General features: G+C 36.4%; 1 long non-coding RNA gene across 1 annotated transcript; it reads right to left on the bottom strand.

Moving 5' to 3' along the window:
• Positions 1 to 9,794: 9,794 nt before the first annotated feature.
• On the bottom strand, positions 9,795 to 11,465 carry LOC127529876 (uncharacterized). The gene is made up of 3 exons (XR_007936480.1): positions 10,922 to 11,465; positions 10,417 to 10,598; positions 9,795 to 9,947 (listed from the first exon to the last, which is right to left on the bottom strand). It is a non-coding gene; the product is annotated as an uncharacterized LOC127529876 (long non-coding RNA).
• Positions 11,466 to 17,630: the final 6,165 nt, after the last annotated feature.

Below are 17,630 nucleotides of genomic sequence, written 5' to 3'. Positions count from 1 at the left end.
GTATACATAGTGCTACGATTCAAGGCTTATACAGTGACTAACAACATTATGAGATACACAAATAAACGTTGCCTCCGTTCTGATTGGAACATTGTAAAAAGCTCCAATTGAGCACTCATTATTTGTCAAGACATACCTTAACGAAGTTGAAATTTGTCGCCACCCCCACCATTGCGCGGCTTTCACTCTATAAAAATAAACTCACATTCGCGGGTTTTTACGTTTGCACTTCCGCTCATGCTAACTAAACGCACTAACAGCGAAAAATCTCGATGTTTCTAAGCGGTTAAAAACTTAATATATCGCGTGCTAAAATAAATACCGAATTTTAACGTTACTTGCTTGCCTTCGTCACCGCTTATTATATTTAATATCTAGATATCATAAGTATTTAAGTAAAAAAAAAAAAAAGCCCGCCGAATAATTAAAAATGGCTTATATAACAGTTTAAGCACGTTACAGCACCTTGCATACTATGCAATTAATTGGTTACGCTTTTCATAATATAAACATTTTAACATGAACGATAATAACCAACACATAATATATTAAATTATCGAATATTAATTTACCGCTTCACCATCAGCCAACTACAAACTTTAGTGTCTGTCTGAGCAGTCAACTGTTCGTCACTCAAGGTGTTCCCTCATTGGCTAACGTGAACGTCAGAAGGCAGTCCGATAGTTATCTCAATGGCTGGCCCCAATGTCAATCAAAGAAATTACCTTTTTTTTTTAAGCACAGTTTGAGAACATTCAATTCCCCCAATTGTATCTGGCTGCAGGTCGCAGACTTACTGACATATCCTATTTTTAAGCATATCGTTTTAATTATTTTTTACCTCTTGTATTATTTCTTTTTAATACTTACCGTATTATTTCATCTATATTAACTTTTACACTTATTTATGAGATGTTATGTAGAGAATCTGCAATGTTAGTGTACAATATGAAAGATATTTATGTTTATCGTCGTCATTAACGTATGTTAAATATCTTATCTTAACTTAGTTAAGTTAGCTATTTATAAAAGCACGTTAGCGCTTTCTGCCAAATTAGTATTACATATTATTTTTGTCTTGATTTCCGCAGTCACATTTCTCCATAAAGGCAGAGAATATAAAAACAACTTTGATAACATTGATTAAATATCCAAATGAATCCAAGTGCCCTCTTTGTAAAAAGCACAGAGACTACAGCAGGGGTAGGCAACGTCGGTCCTGGAGTGCCACAGTATGTGCAGGTTTTTGTTCCAACCCAGTTCCTTAACGAGAACTCAATTATTGCTGATGAAGCACATATTGCTTAAGTGACATTTTAATGCTTCATTTTAGTGGTCTCGCTTGTTAAGGTTCTCCAACCTTAATTGCTTATTTCAATCTTAAACTGCTGCATTCAGTGTTTTAATTGCTCCTTATTAGCAATAAGATGTAAAACAGGGGTAGGCAATGTCGGTCCTGGTGAGCCGCAGTGGCTACAGGTTTTCATTCCAACCCAATTGCTTAATTAGAAACCAATCATTGCCAATCTCAGACCTTATTTAATTTTATGGCTTGTTAGTCTGTGCAATGTAAGGCTTTTATATCGTAGATTTTTTTCCTTTCCAAGGATATCATCCAAATGATTTGAAGCCTAAAACAGATCATTTTCAGTCTGTCACATTTTTCTATTAAGTGTTTTATTAAATCAAACCGTGCATGATGAACACACACAGATGTAATTGGAAAAAAGCTAGCTGGAGAACTGCTGGCTGCTTTGTCTTTTACATCTTATTGCTAATAAGGAGCAATTAAAACACTGAATGCAGCAGTTTAAGATTGAAATAAGCAATTAAGGTTGGAGAACCTTAACAAGCGAGACCACTAAAATGAAGCATTAAAATGTCACTTAAGCAATATGTGCTTCATCAGCAATAATTAAGTTCTCGTTAAGGAACTGGGTTGGAACAAAAACCTGCACATACTGTGGCACTCCAGGACCGACATTGCCTACCCCTGGACTACAGCATCCTGCTACGTCACCTTCAGAGTCATGAAGGCCACATTGTCAAGTATGCAGGTAGTGAATGTATGCCAAGAGTGTGTGCTTGCAAACAATACTGACATTTAGCTTTCTGAACTGGAACTTTTTTAAATACAGGTTAAAAAGCTGAGCATTTTCCGTTGTTTGGCAGGATTTACTATTTACAGATGTAACACAGGGTGTGTCCCAAGTGGCCAATTCCATTGTTGTTTTTGTTTAAAAGTCATTGCCAACAGTTTACTGTATGTCAGTATTTAATATTTTTCTTTCATTAAATTTTTTTACCCCTTGTATTAGGGCCTCCCTAGTGTGTGCTTGGTGTGTTCGTGTGTGCTTGGTGTGTGTGCGCCCTGCGGTGCTGGCACCCTGCCCGGGTTTTGTTTCCTGCCTTGCGCCCTGTGTTGGCTGGGATTGGCTCCAGCAGACCCCCGTGACCCTGTAGTTAGGATATAGCGGGATGGATGAAGGATGGATGGATGTATTAGGGCCTTCCAAGTCAAATGAATAGCCATGGCTGTGGAATTTTCATGTTGATGGTACGACCATTTCATATTGTAACTATCATTTTTTGTATGTCTGTATTTAATGTTGTGTCCAGGTTTCCAAAGGACCATTTTGTGGTGTCTCTGTATTTCATCCTCGATTTCCCCTTCAATTTTAATGAGTTGTGTCTCAACTTTAGTCCTCTCTTCTTTCATTGTAGTATTTGTAGAGGGAGGATTATATCTGGTTGCTGGTTCCCATTTTTGTCACCTTCTACAATTTGTGTTGGATATTTGTGTTATGTTTAACTTATTTTTTATATTTGTTTTTTTTTTAATTTCAACATACTGTCCATAGTGGTTTTGAAGTTCCAGAAATGCCTACCTTTCAAAATCCAAATCATTTAAATGTATGTTTATAATGGTTTGCATAAATATTTTTGTAACATTAAACTCCTTTTAACAACGTGACTCTGCTCAGTCCTCTTTAGAATGACATGCTGGCTTTGTGGAAGAGCTGGTGTAGAATGTTACTTGAGAACTCCAGCACCAAGTGGTAAATGAAATTTAAATTTCCTTTAATAACTCTAATTTAGTTCTGCGGCAATATGGCAAATATACTTAGCCATATTGTAAATCAAAGACGAATAGTCACAATGTTTACCATTATAAACTTAGTGCTTCTTTTTCATATCACTGAAGTAACTGCTCACATCAGATTGAGTGAGCAAACGCCCTTCTAAATGAAGGCCAAGAACCAAACAAAAAATTAGAAGGTACAGAAACAATGGACAGCCAGGACAGGGTCATTTTTTGTGCTTATTCTTTTGGTTCTTTTTTAACATTTCCTTAAGTAAATATTATTTTCTATGTTTTTAGGTTTAGACTTTATTGAGCCATTAATGAGAAGACAGAGTAAAGACTTGGCACTACATCTGAAATGAACAAATGTCTTGCTATTCTGTTCCATAGCACTGCATTCTGCAGATTTCAGATTTTTTCTTTTAGAAGAAACGTCAGCGTCCCTTCTCCAACATCCAGCACAGGGCACTGATGAGCAGGTACAGACACATCATTTTATAAACTTCCATAAGAAAGATAAATTACATTTTGTTGATGCTGGCTTACAATGCCTGTGGTGTAGTGAATAAAATGTATAAAAAGACTTAATGCTTGTCTCAGATGCCGACTGTTAATCGTTAAGCAGTAAGAGTCAAAGCCCAAAAGACTAAAAGCTTGTTTTATATCTTCAGACAAACTGTAGTACTAGTACAACTCTTAAAGTACTTAAAACATTTGAAATGCATTGTGTGCTGTATTAATAATAGTGTATTGTAAGAAACATTGAAGACTTGTAGAATCTGTGATCAAAAGCAGTAATGTTAATAATGTATAATAAATTAAATTTACTGTACATTATTTTTTTTACTTTCCTTACATTCCTTGTAAATGTGGAGGAAAAGGCTATGAGCTTTATGATGACCATTTAAAGAATTTTCTTTCTTTCTTTTTTAATATAATGTATTACAGCAGCATGGAATCCTTCAGCATTTCACCGAGGCACAGAAGTGGTGTGCTGAGAACATTTCTGTGTTCAGAGGGCGAATCTCACTCCCTGCATTACTGTCAATGGACAAAGACGACACTGAGGAGGCCCTTGAGAAATTTGATTTGCTATCTGAATTTCCAGAAGAAGAGGAGAGAGAATATATCTTTAGACATATTTTTTTCACATATGGAAGACATGCATCTGTTTTTAGATTAACATGAGAGAAAAAAGGAAAATGACTGAGTTTTGTGAGAAAATGTAACAAACATACATGTCCCTCATTGTTCAGTTACAACCTACAATTCTTGTTCTATATTTTATATATTCTTTAACTTTTTTGTAATAAATGTTTCAAACCAACTTCATCTTTACAGTCCATTGTCTTAGTGTTATGTATTAAAATGTTTTATAAAGCAGGGCAAGGCAATATTTATTTATAAACCACATTTACAACAGCAGCCAGAACTGAACCAAAGTGTTGTACAAGAAAGGGTAAAAGAAGCAGTTCAAATATACCGTATGTACACATCACAAAACTGCAAGAATAACCAGCCATTACATAAAAGATAAACTTAAAATACCCATATATACATATTTATAATCCTGAATGTACGTGAGCCAACATATACAAACAATGTCAACCTTTTGCAGGGTCAAATGGCAGCAAGAAGAAATAAGACTTTAATGATGACTTAAAAATGGCCTGTGATGGAGCAGACCTAATATAATAAGGAGAGCCATTTCAGAGAAAAGGAGTAGCCACCACAAACACCCGATTCCTCCTTTGCTTCAGCCTCGACCTCGGCACAACTAAGAGCATCGGGCTAGTAGACCACAGGGATCTTGTTGGCACATACAAGTGAAGAGGTTCCAAGAGGCAAGATGGGGCTGATCCACTCAAACATTTGAAAACAAGAAACAGAATTTTAAAATCAATTTTGAAATGGACCAGAAGCCAGTGAAGTGAGGTCAGTATTGGTGAAATATGGCCACACTTACGAGAGCCTTCAATAAGTGAACAGCAAAGTTGTGGAATAGTTGTAGGCGTCGTAACAGGGCCTGACCAATACCTACATACAAAGAACTGCAATAGTCTAAATGAGATGCTGTAAAAGCTTGGATGGCCTTTTCAAGATCACAGAAAGAAAGAAAAGCCTTTACCTTAAAGTCTCAGCTGGAAAAAGCTTCATTTAACTTCACAATTTATCTGTTTGTCGAGTTTGAATGAGCTGTCACAGATCACACCTGGGCTAACTGAAGCTTTATGGAAAGGGGTCCAAGAGCAATATCAGAGACACTCAAACTTTCTTAACTCTTGGACACCATGATCACAGTTTTATTATCATTTAGTTTAAGAAGATGCATTGCCATCCAGGTTTTAATATCATTCAAGCACACATGGAGGGTCTGTATTTTCTCGCTTTGATTTTAGTGGCAAATATATTTAAGTGTCATCAGTATAGAGAAGCCATACTTGTTAACAATGGAGCCTAAAGTTAACATGCCTATCAAAAAGATAGCTGGTCCAAGGATGGAACCCCACAAGTAAGAGGAGCTACAGAGGATGAGAACTCACCCAAATGAATAGAAACATTCCTATTTCTTAGATAAGATTTAAACCATTTCAGGGCATTACCTTGGATGACTACATACTGTTCAAGGCAGGATATAAGAATCATAAGATCCACAGCATCAAAAGCTGAGGTAAGATCTAGCAGTACAAGAATGGCAGAATCTCCAGGATTATTAATTGGGAAGAGGTCACTGTTAACCTTTAACAAGGATGTTTCAGTGCTGCAAGAACATCTGTATCTGGATTGGAATTTTTCCAGAATACTATTTTCATCTAGAAATGTTTGAGGTAGGACAACTTTTTCAAAGACTTTAGATAAAAAAGGCAGTTTAGAAATTGACCTGAAATTTGACACATTAGAGGGTCCTTGTTTTGTTTTTCATAATACGTTTCTGCACCACAGCGTGTTTCAAGGCAGCAGGAACACAACCAGAAATCAAGCTAGCATTTATTAAGGTAACAATACTTGGTCTGACAGAATCAAAAAAACCCTTAACTAATCAAGAGGGGACACTGACCAGGGGACACTTTGTAGGATTCAGGCGTTACACCAAATCAGACAACAGAGACGATGACACACGCAGGCACAAAGTGGTCAAAGACAGCTGAACACACTATGGGAAGAATCCTGAGCAGGCAGTGACACCGATGACCTAATAACGGTAATCTTATTTACAAAAAAGTAAATCTCCGTTTGGAGAGTAAGTTGGGGTATGCAACAAATGACAAATTCCTAATACAAGAAATGGTATATGGCGATTAAATGATTTAAAATCACTAAAAAATTGATTTGTAATTATTGTATCGACCCAAACGAAATATTTTTAAAGTTAAGTTTAAAATCTGTTAGTTCAGTTCCAAAATAAATAAAAACGATGGTTTATGGAAGTGCAACTTTCAATAATGCAAATGTTTGCATTTCTTTAGAAAAACAAACGATATAATATCTATTAAGCAATTTGAGAGATTTGCTTCACTTTTTTTGATAAGTACATATTTATACGTTAGGGTCCCAGGGATAACAATTATGCATTAAAATTAAAAACCAGGTAAACGTTTGAAAGTTTAATAACTCCACTTGAAATTTATCAACATTATAGCAGCAGCGAAGAACAAAATTAAGAAAACACAATTCAAGACAAACAATGGAAATGAAGGTATGAACTGTATTAGTAAGCTGGATCATTTAAAAAATTGTTCAATATAAACAATTTTAAAAGTTTCTTTTAAACTCGAAAGTTTAGCCCTTCATTTTCATGCCTGTTGATTGCTTTGTTGTGTTATTGATCATCATTTATTTTGTAACATAATAAATTAATGTCATTAACGGAATTTTCCTGTATTGAACGAGGTTCCACAAATAATGTCAGACATGCCGTTTAGTACAAAAGTACCATAAAAATAATTTCAAATATTTTGAATGATAGAATTCACTATAATAGCAGTTCACATTCATATTTAGTATGGAGTTTCCTTAATCTAAAAATATGTTATGCCCTCTTTCTTTTAACTATCGAATCCTGACTCATAAATTATAAAACTGTTTTTTGTTTCTAAAAGTAAACACGACAGTAATACCATAAAGAGAAACTCGGATTCTTGCCTCGTGATTGCAGGAAGTCATATTAATATCGTCTTTTAGGGTTACATGGTAAATCAACGTTACTAGTTTTTTAACCTGCGGTGGGTTGGCACCCTGCCCAGGATTGGTTCCCTGCCTTGTGCCCTGTGTTGGCTGGGATTGGCTCCAGCAGACCCCCGTGACCCTGTGTTCGGATTCAGCGGGTTGGAAAATGGATGGCTGGCTGGATAGTTTTTCAACTCTTTATGGTATTTCGTTGAAAAACTAGTAACGTTGATTTACCATGTAACCCTAAAAGACGATTTTAAACTTAACTTTAAAAATGTTTCGTTTGGGTCGATACAATAATTACAAATCAATTTTTTTGTGATTTTAAATCATTTAATCGCCATATACCATTTCTTGTATTAGGAATTTGTCATTTGTTGCATACCCCAACTTACTCTCCAAACGGAGATTTACTTTTTTGTAAATAAGATTACCTTTATTAGGTCATCGGTGTCACTGCCTGCTCAGGATTCTTCCCATAGTGTGTTCAGCTGTCTTTGACCACTTTGTGCCTGCGTGTGTCATCGTCTCTGTTGTCTGATTTGGTGTAACGCCTGAATCCTACAAAGTGCCCCCTGCTCAGTGTCCCCTCTTGATTAGTTAAGTGTTTTTTTGATTCTGTCAGACCAAGTATTGTTACCTTAATAAATGCTAGCTTGATTTCTGGTTGTGTTCCTGCTGCCTTGAAACACGCTGTGGTGCAGAAACGTATTATGAAAAACAAAACAAGGACCCTCTAATGTGTCAAATTTCAGGCCAATTTCTAAACTGCCTTTTTTATCTAAAGTCTTTGGAAAAACTTGTCCTAACTCAAACATTTCTAGATGAAAATAGTATTCTGGAAAAATTCCAATCCAGATACAGATGTTCTTGCAGCACTGAAACATCCTTGTTAAAGGTTAACAGTGACCTCTTCCCAATTAATAATCCTGGAGATTCTGCCATTCTTGTACTGCTAGATCTTACCTCAGCTTTTGATGCTGTGGATCTTATGATTCTTATATCCTGCCTTGAACAGTATGTAGTCATCCAAGGTAATGCCCTGAAATGGTTTAAATCTTATCTAAGAAATAGGAATGTTTCTATTCATTTGGGTGAGTTCTCATCCTCTGTAGCTCCTCTTACTTGTGGGGTTCCATCCTTGGACCAGCTATCTTTTTGATAGGCATGTTAACTTTAGGCTCCATTGTTAACAAGTATGGCTTCTCTATACTGATGACACTTAAATATATTTGCCACTAAAATCAAAGCGAGAAAATACAGACCCTCCATGTGTGCTTGAATGATATTAAAACCTGGATGGCAATGCATCTTCTTAAACTAAATGATAATAAAACTGTGATCATGGTGTCCAAGAGTTAAGAAAGTTTGAGTGTCTCTGATATTGCTCTTGGACCCCTTTCCATAAAGCTTCAGTTAGCCCAGGTGTGATCTGTGACAGCTCATTCAAACTCGACAAACAGATAAATTGTGAAGTTAAATGAAGCTTTTTCCAGCTGAGACTTTAAGGTAAAGGCTTTTCTTTCTTTCTGTGATCTTGAAAAGGCCATCCAAGCTTTTACAGCATCTCATTTAGACTATTGCAGTTCTTTGTATGTAGGTATTGGTCAGGCCCTGTTACGACGCCTACAACTATTCCACAACTTTGCTGTTCACTTATTGAAGGCTCTCGTAAGTGTGGCCATATTTCACCAATACTGACCTCACTTCACTGGCTTCTGGTCCATTTCAAAATTGATTTTAAAATTCTGTTTCTTGTTTTCAAATGTTTGAGTGGATCAGCCCCATCTTGCCTCTTGGAACCTCTTCACTTGTATGTGCCAACAAGATCCCTGTGGTCTACTAGCCCGATGCTCTTAGTTGTGCCGAGGTCGAGGCTGAAGCAAAGGAGGAATCGGGTGTTTGTGGTGGCTACTCCTTTTCTCTGAAATGGCTCTCCTTATTATATTAGGTCTGCTCCATCACAGGCCATTTTTAAGTCATCATTAAAGTCTTATTTCTTCTTGCTGCCATTTGACCCTGCAAAAGGTTGACATTGTTTGTATATGTTGGCTCACGTACATTCAGGATTATAAATATGTATATATGGGTATTTTAAGTTTATCTTTTATGTAATGGCTGGTTATTCTTGCAGTTTTGTGATGTGTACATACGGTATATTTGAACTGCTTCTTTTACCCTTTCTTGTACAACACTTTGGTTCAGTTCTGGCTGCTGTTGTAAATGTGGTTTATAAATAAATATTGCCTTGCCCTGCTTTATAAAACATTATTTTAATACATAACACTAAGACAATGGACTGTAAAGATGAAGTTGGTTTGAAACATTTATTACAAAAAAGTTAAAGAATATATAAAATATAGAACAAGAATTGTAGGTTGTAACTGAACAATGAGGGACATGTATGTTTGTTACATTTTCTCACAAAACTCAGTCATTTTCCTTTTTCCTCTCATGTTAATCTAAAAACAGATGCATGTCTTCCATATGTGAAAAAAATATGTCTAAAGATATATTCTCTCTCCTCTTCTTCTGGAAATTCAGATAGCAAATCAAATTTCTCAAGGGCCTCCTCAGTGTCGTCTTTGTCCATTGACAGTAATGCAGGGAGTGAGATTCGCCCTCTGAACACAGAAATGTTCTCAGCACACCACTTCTGTGCCTCGGTGAAATGCTGAAGGATTCCATGCTGCTGTAATACATTATATTAAAAAAGAAAGAAAGAAAATTCTTTAAATGGTCATCATAAAGCTCATAGCCTTTTCCTCCACATTTACAAGGAATGTAAGGAAAGTAAAAAAAATAATGTACAGTAAATTTAATTTATTATACATTATTAACATTACTGCTTTTGATCACAGATTCTACAAGTCTTCAATGTTTCTTACAATACACTATTATTAATACAGCACACAATGCATTTCAAATGTTTTAAGTACTTTAAGAGTTGTACTAGTACTACAGTTTGTCTGAAGATATAAAACAAGCTTTTAGTCTTTTGGGCTTTGACTCTTACTGCTTAACGATTAACAGTCGGCATCTGAGACAAGCATTAAGTCTTTTTATACATTTTATTCACTACACCACAGGCATTGTAAGCCAGCATCAACAAAATGTAATTTATCTTTCTTATGGAAGTTTATAAAATGATGTGTCTGTACCTGCTCATCAGTGCCCTGTGCTGGATGTTGGAGAAGAGAGGCTGACGTTTCTTCTAAAAGAAAAAATCTGAAATCTGCAGAATGCAGTGCTATGGAACAGAATAGCAAGACATTTGTTCATTTCAGATGTAGTGCCAAGTCTTTACTCTGTCTTCTCATTAATGGCTCAATAAAGTCTAAACCTAAAAACATAGAAAATAATATTTACCTAAGGAAATGTTAAAAAAGAGCCAAAAGAATAAGCACAAAAAATGACCCTGTCCTGGCTGTCCATTGTTTCTGTACCTTCTAATTTTTTGTTTGGTTCTTGGCCTTCATTTAGAAGGGCGTTTGCTCACTCAATCTGATGTGAGCAGTTACTTCAGTGATATGAAAAAGAAGCACTAAGTTTATAATGGTAAACATTGTGACTATTCGTCTTTGATTTACAATATGGCTAAGTATATTTGCCATATTGCCGCAGAACTAAATTAGAGTTATTAAAGGAAATTTAAATTTCATTTACCCCTTGGTGCTGGAGTTCTCAAGTAACATTCTACACCAGCTCTTCCACAAAGCCAGCATGTCATTCTAAAGAGGACTGAGCAGAGTCACGTTGTTAAAAGGAGTTTAATGTTACAAAAATATTTATGCAAACCATTATAAACATACATTTAAATGATTTGGATTTTGAAAGGTAGGCATTTCTGGAACTTCAAAACCACTATGGACAGTATGTTGAAATTAAAAAAAAAACAAATATAAAAAATAAGTTAAACATAACACAAATATCCAACACAAATTGTAGAAGGTGACAAAAATGGGAACCAGCAACCAGATATAATCCTCCCTCTACAAATACTACAATGAAAGAAGAGAGGACTAAAGTTGAGACACAACTCATTAAAATTGAAGGGGACATCGAGGATGAAATACAGAGACACCACAAAATGGTCCTTTGGAAACCTGGACACAACATTAAATACAGACATACAAAAAATGATAGTTACAATATGAAATGGTCGTACCATCAACATGAAAATTCCACAGCCATGGCTATTCATTTGACTTGGAAGGCCCTAATACATCCATCCATCCTTCATCCATCCCGCTATATCCTAACTACAGGGTCACGGGGGTCTGCTGGAGCCAATCCCAGCCAACACAGGGCGCAAGGCAGGAAACAAAACCCGGGCAGGGTGCCAGCACCGCAGGGCGCACACACACCAAGCACACACGAACACACCAAGCACACACTAGGGAGGCCCTAATACAAGGGGTAAAAAAATTTAATGAAAGAAAAATATTAAATACTGACATACAGTAAACTGTTGGCAATGACTTTTAAACAAAAACAACAATGGAATTGGCCACTTGGGACACACCCTGTGTTACATCTGTAAATAGTAAATCCTGCCAAACAACGGAAAATGCTCAGCTTTTTAACCTGTATTTAAAAAAGTTCCAGTTCAGAAAGCTAAATGTCAGTATTGTTTGCAAGCACACACTCTTGGCATACATTCACTACCTGCATACTTGACAAAATGTGGCCTTCATGACTCTGAAGGTGACGTAGCAGGATGCTGTAGTCTCTGTGCTTTTTACAAAGAGGGCACTTGGATTCATTTGGATATTTAATCAATGTTATCAAAGTTGTTTTATATTCTCTGCCTTTATGGAGAAATGTGACTGTGGAAATCAAGACAAAAATAATGTAATACTAATTTGGCAGAAAGCGCTAACGTGCTTTTATAAATAGCTAACTTAACCAAGTTATGGTAAGATATTTAACATACGTTAATGACGACGATAAACATAAATACCTTTCATATTGTACACTAACATTGCAGATTCTCTACGTAACATCTCATAAATAAGTGAAAACGTTAATATAGATGAAATAATACGGAAAATATTAAAAAGAAATAATACAAGAGGTAAAAAATAATTAAAACGATAGCTTACAGCTCTGTGTGTAAATTTATATTATTATATATTATGAATAATGAATTATTTTGTCAGAAGCCGCAAATATTAGCATACTAGCAATAAAATAATTGAAAGGAAATTAAATATTCAGTGAAGATTATTTTCTTATTTTGAATAACAGCAGTATGTTACACCTAACACTACTATTGCTTTTTCAAAATACTGAAAATTAATCAAATGACTGATGTTAAAGCTTGTATACTAATGAGAACAACTGTGATTATAGGCAATGCAGAAGATTATTGCTTGGTTTGTTCCAAGCAGGCAGATGATCCCAACAAAAGCACAATTGAAATGGTAACAATATTTCAACATGTACCATCCACAATAATATAATATCCTACTATGCTCATTTTCACTCTTCATAATTTTGTTCTTGGGGTGTAGTAATATAACTTAACAAGTAACATATTAACTGCTTCTACACCTGCTTGGCTGCATCGGAAGAAATAGTTAATTGAATCAGTCACTATTATTACTGTTTCCATGTTCAGACTAATCGTTATGTTTTATTTTTCAGGTGCAGTGTGATATGTGCAGTCGCTGGGCACATTTTGAATGTGCAAAATACAATGAAAACATTGAAATAGCATATGTTTGTAAAAAATGTATAGATAAATAAGTATTGTTCTTTGGTCTTTGTTGTTGGAGTGTTTTATTGTTCACAAATGTATGTAAATTAAAGCCTTTCTATTCTTCCTATGATGTGCTATTGTTTTATTTGAAATGCCCTCAAATAAGGTGCTTTATGGACCTTAAAAGTTTCACTTAATATATTCAATAGAAAATATTACACATACTTTATAATGTTGTATGTAATACAGTTGTTGTTTATTTTGTTATACTATACTGTATATAATGTGTCAGCTTTGCAGTATATTTCAGTCCTTGGAAATGTGTTACTGATGTACCCATATGCATTATAAAGGTAGGATGTTTAGTTAGTGTTATTTACCCCATTGAGATGATCTACCCATGTGTATAATAAAGGTAAGATGTTTAGTTAGTGTTATTTACCCCATCGAGATGATCTACCCATATGCATTATAAAGGTAGGATGTTTCGATAAGGTAGCACCAATCGATAGATACATCTGTCGAAATAAACTACGGTAGGATACTTCGACAAAGTAGGACAAATCGTCAGAACACCGGCACTGCCCTATTCTTAGTCATGCATCCAATCGCAGAACTATGCTAATGGCCCAGTATTGGCCAACGTATGCCGTACCGGAAGCTGATTTGGCGGATTCATCAACTGTGCGCCACATGTGGCCCATATCCATCATGCCGCTGCCAGAAGTGAACCAGAGGTGCCAGTTTTAAACCAGATGTGGCCCACTTGCGGCTATCTGGGACTATTGTTAACGTGACACACTCTCTACTGACGCGATGTCACGAAAAAAAAGAAACAGCACAGTCCATGCAAACTCATATCCTCCTTGGTTTTTGACCTTATGATTAATTGTCAATATCAAATCAATAAGGTCATTTTAAGAAGATAAGTCTGCTATAGTCAGTTCAATTAATGCTCCTTTTAAAAAGTTTGCTTATCCATATTACTAACCGAGAATGGTAAACAGGATGGCATGGACGCAGGTTTACTAACTAAACCGGATGGCATGGACGCAGGTACAAGGCGTTGGGACCATGAGACACACTGCGCAGGCACGTACAGCACACGTCTCATAAACGCAATCGAAGTCGTATCCACCACGAACGAAGGACTCACGGCCCAAAAACGAAACAGCTCAACTGACATGAATGAGAAATGAAGCAACAAGGCGCCCATAGCTAACAACTACCGACACAGCCACGCCAAAAAGAGGATTCTGCGCTGCAGCCCGGATTCAAACGGAAGAGGCTACAGCGGCCCCACAGGTCCACAATGATAGTACGAAAGGCGCAGGCGTCACCGCCATATTGTGAGTTGCACTACTACGGGAGGCGCAGGCGGCACCGCCATATTGTGCGTGGCACTACTGCGGAGTGAAGTTAGGAGTAATGTGCTGCTTGGGATTGTACAAACCGCTGAATGCTTTACACCGAATTCAAACACAATACAGCTCAATGATACAAACACGAGCCCACCTGGATAAGATCAATGAACGCAGGCGCCTACAACGCGCGTCTGAAACTGCGAAAGCACAGCAGACACGGATTCAAAACGAATGAGCTCGACTGACGGATATACAAACACGAGCCCGCCCGGATAAAATCAATGTACGCAGGCGCCTACAACGCGTGTCTGAAATGCCACAAGCAAAGTGTTTCAGGATACCCAACGCCGGGGGTAGGCGAGCGAAGCGAGCAGGGGGCTCCGCCCCCCTTGTACAGAATATAAAACAGAATCTTGATGATACGGGACTCGCGAGTAGTAATGAATAATATGTGACACTGAGAAATTATAATTCCTAATAACGGGAACAAGTAAAAACTACGACTTCCTAAAAAGGACACTGTAAACGTAGGCATTTCAATAAATAATTTAGGAGACTTGTGTGTGCATTTCAATATCGATCTAAGATCTAGATAGGCCACCTGTTGTACTGTAAACGGTACCTCAAGCAGCACGTAGTAAATAGTCTAACAGGACAATGACTGACTGAAACGAAGATGCTGCGCAGCTACAATAAAGGTTCACACTGTCATTCTGCATGTTTAGAAGGCGCTGATTGGCTGAAACTGTTTATAGCGAATTGTCCCAAATTGTTAGTGCCGTATAGTGATCAGAAACGAAAAGACACATTTAGGCATGCTGCACAGTAGTTTGTTTTTCTACAATACAAATTCAGTATGACACCAGGGTCTCCAAACACACAAATATGAAGCTTATTACGTTTTACAGTGAAACTCTTTACATACACAATATAATTAGGGACGTGTGCCCCCTGCCTGACTACGGCGGCCCAACCTTCCCTTGATAGCTCGATTCGCTCGCTCTCCGTCCAAGCTGAAAATATTGTTAAATGGAGGAATTGAAAAAAAAACCTTTCACAAGAGGAGGATCAACGACGCGAACCGCTGGTGTTTTTACTGAGAGACAGTTGCAATACCATTGAGCCTCCTAATACGGATAATTAACGAGCTCTGCACAACTGAACTACTGCTACTGTTCTTACTGCGGCGGATGTGGAAATATGTTGTTTGACATATACACGTTAAATTGGTTTAATTGACACGAGAGTATCATAGTTGTTTTCTCCTAATGAAGACGAAAAAATTATATTTATAGATGTATACTATATGATGTACGGTTTTGAGCAAAATTAAGCGTTCCATAAAAAGGTTGCACGATTTACCTTATCTTTATATATATAGTAGCAAAATACCCGCGCTTCGCAGCGGAGAAGCAGAGTGTTAAAGAGGTTATGAAAAAGAAAAGGAAACATTTTAAAAATAACATAACATGATTGTTAATGTAATTGTGTTGTCATTGTTATGAGTTTTGCTGTCATATATATATATATATATATATATATATATATATATATATATATATATATACATATATATATATATATACATACACAGATACACATAAACATATATATACATATACATATATACATATATATACATATCTACATATACACATATATACACATATATATAGACAGATACACATACACATATATATACATATATATATATATACACATATCAATATATACAGTATATACACATACATATACACACATACACATACATACATACATACTACACATATATATACATATCTACATATATATATATATATATATATATATATATATATATATATATATATATATAGACATACATATATACATACATACATACATTCACATATATATATACTAGGGGGCTCCGCCCCTTGCTCGCTTCGCTCGCCAACCCCTGGTGTTGTGAAATTACAAAGAGCGTGATGTATGAATGAGATATAGCATAGTGTGAAGGTGTAGATGACGCATATAGGAAGCAAATAAAGTTGTGCATGTCCAAAAACGGGCTCAGAGAGGTAGATGCTAACTTTGTGTATTGTTTGTCCTTGTGATTTGTTGATGGTCATGGCCAAGGTTGGTTTTAATGGGGAACTGTCGCCGTTTAAGAGTAAAAGGTAATTCCAGGTCAGAACTTGTAAGGTTAATTCTAGGAATCAGAACAGTATTGTTAGCATGTGATGTTGTAAGAAGTTTTGTTTCAATAACATTGTGTGGCATGGCGTTGACGACTAAACGTGTAGCATTGCATAAACACTGTTTAGTGTTAAGGTTTCTTAATAGCATGATTATTGTTCCGTTTTTAAGGCTAAGATTGTGTTGTGTTAATCCGGCTGGGTTAATAGTGTTCAAATATTCTAAGGGGAAATTAAGATGGTCATTGTTGTCATCAGAGTCAACTTTGTCAGAGCTTAGAAAGAGCTGTGCAACTCCAGGAAGTAATGAAATGACCTGGATACTAATGTGATCAACATTAATATTTTTTGGACATAATATAGTTTGTTGTGTTAAAAGGGGTATTTGGTGTAATGAGATTGCTGTTCCAAATATCTCCGTAACTCTTTTGAAAGCAATGCCAATTGTCTGCGTATTTTAAGGTGGACTGCAGAATAGCCGAGCGCATGGAATGTGGAACAATAGCTAAGCACTGTGTAAAATCTCCCCCTAATAAAAGTACATTTGCTCCAAAGGGAATATTATTATTTATCAACGTTTGTAGAAGTTTATGAATGGTGTTGAGTAAGTGACTGGATGGCATTAAATGCAAAAGCAAATGAACTATTGTAGGATCTAATGCAGTTCATAAAGTTTTTACTTTCAGGTACTTCGTCAGTTAGAAGCTTCTGTAGATATGCAGGATATGAATGTAAAGGAGGCAGTCAAATTTGACCCTTTTGACAATAACGTGTAAATTCATTACTTGTATTGCTAGTTGTTTCTTCAGGGAAGTTAAGTGAATGATAATGATTGTAAATGACATTCAGTAATCCCAATGAATTTTCATGAATTGCGTTTATTTATTTTGTCCCTTCGCTGCCGTTTTTGTATCTCTGAGACTCGAGGTGTTTTGTTTTGAACCCTTGCCTGTTTCGATGCAGCACTTTGAGACGCGTGCTGTATGCGTGTACGTTCATTGTGTCTGTCCATCTGCGCTCGTCTCTGTTAATGTATTAGTTGAGCTTTGCGTTTTTGGAGCCAAGACATTTTTTTGTTCCGGGATTTCAGAAGCGCGTTGTATGCGCTGACGTGTGTTGTTTTTTTTTCA

This window comes from Erpetoichthys calabaricus, chromosome 12, assembly GCF_900747795.2.
Source record: "Erpetoichthys calabaricus chromosome 12, fErpCal1.3, whole genome shotgun sequence".
NCBI lineage: Eukaryota > Metazoa > Chordata > Cladistia > Polypteriformes > Polypteridae > Erpetoichthys > Erpetoichthys calabaricus.
Note: the sequence above shows the minus strand (reverse complement) of the source record. Positions and strands in the feature narration are given on the sequence as shown.